The following is a 2008-nucleotide window of genomic DNA, read 5'->3' as shown; positions in this document are numbered from 1 at the left end:
AGTTATTCAACACATCCATTCATTGCACAATATGAAGGGTGTTTCAAAGGATCTGTAAATACCTGTAATTTTCATTTTGTTTAGTCGAGAGGATGGATTTTCTATTTTCCTTTTGTCACTATGGCAACTTTCCATCCTTCAGTCTGCCTTACTGTTTCCATTTGTTGTTTCTGTCTTTCCTTGGGAGGTAGGACCATGTATCCCTGACTTAGCCTTCCCCGTAAACTTCAATTAACAACCTGTCTATGTTTTTAAGGAAGTGGTGGTGGCAAGAGAATTGACAATGTCTATTGTGTGAGAACTTGGAGTGGTGGGCACTCATTTTCGAGGTGGCCAACTACTTTTGGAGTGGATCAAATTGTGGATTAGTTTTTCCCTTAGCTTGTAGTGTCCACTCATTCCTTTACACTTGGATTTAGGTACCCTGCTCCACTGTTTTGATCTATGTTCAATGTTACCTCCTACAAGTTATTTCTTTAGTTTATTTAGCTCACATTTTCTTTACTCAATCGACATTTTCTTGGAAGTGCTTGGGCCTCTCCTCTTGTTTTGTTGCTTTGGTGTTTGGGGATGCCTCTCATTCCTATCATGTGACTTAGGCCCCTTCTCTAGCCAACCTATATGGTCTTCCTCACCCTCTCGAGTCTTCACGCCCTTCACCATTGTCTTGTTGACTCATAAGTGATTTCCTTCCCCAAGTGGAACCTTTTAACCCCTTCCAAGCGTGGCCCCTCCAAGCTTGAACCAATACTGAAACCAAGATCTTGGCCCTTTTGAGTTCAAATCAATACCAAGTGTGAGGCCCTCTCGGTCTTGAACCAATACTAAAACTAAGAGTGTGGCCCTTCTAGCCTCAAAACAATACCAAGAACGAGGCCCTTTCAACCTCGAACCAATACTAAAACCAAGAGCATGGCCCTTTCGGGCTCAAACCAATACCAGTAGTGAGGCCCTTTTGGGCTTGACAAAAACCAGAGGACAGGACCCCTTCTAGGCTTACTCAACAACAAATATATATTCTCGACTCGAACTTAGATCACAATCCATTTACACCAATAGACTAGACACCGAAGTTATTAATATTTGTATTGATAATTAATTCATTCATGTTCAATTTGGTGCTCATTCATATGTACTTATATTGTTTTATGTGGACTCGGGGGCCATGAGGGCCAACCATAGAACTCAGATCTCAAACTAATTTTAAACCAAGTCGACCCAAAGTGAAGTGCTCGGTCGTTTACATGTGACCCAACCATGTGACCTAGTTGTATGAGGGGTCCATGGTCATTTGTGAGATGATGTTAGCATGATATCATCATGACGTGTAGCACCTTGAGATAGGTTCCATGTGGCATCAATATTTGGCCTAATTGACTATTCATAACACCTCATATTTTCCTACCATGTGGCAGTGCCAGGTGATGCCACATCATTATGATGGCATTACATTAGGGGAAGTTTGAGGTCTAAAATGGGCCTCCTAAGGAAATTATAAAAAGTGGAAATAATGAAATAATATTAGCCTTACATTATCAAATTTTAGAGGGAAAAAATAAAAACTATTTTTTCAACTCGTATTTTCAACTTATCTGCCTATCGGTTTACTCAAATTTTGAGTGAAAACACTCGTTGGATGCAGAATTTGATTCTTCATCCAAAGAGTACCCATATTGCATACTTTTGATGGACCTTGCAACATGAAAAATGAAAAATACATGAAAAAATGTGATTGCAGTCACGTTTTTCATGTATTTTTCATTTTTCGTGTAGCACGGTCCATCAAAAGTATGCAACATGGGTTCTCCTTGGATAAGGAATTAAATTTTGCATCCAACGAGTACTCTCGCTCGAAATTTAAGTAAAACCTTAGGGAGATAAGTTGAAAAAGCAATTTTCGTATTTTTTTTATCTTTTTACTTTTTTACTACAAAATGGTAAATCATCCCCCATGGATGACATCATCATCTTGAATCCTATTGGTCCTTATTAAATTTATTTTGGTTGT

Source organism: Pinus tabuliformis, chromosome 1_1 (genome assembly GCF_031772625.1).
Source record: "Pinus tabuliformis cultivar Carrire ecotype Pingquan chromosome 1_1, CPIR1, whole genome shotgun sequence".
NCBI classification, from domain to species: Eukaryota; Viridiplantae; Streptophyta; class Pinopsida; order Pinales; family Pinaceae; genus Pinus; species Pinus tabuliformis.
This window is presented reverse-complemented; position numbering follows the sequence as displayed.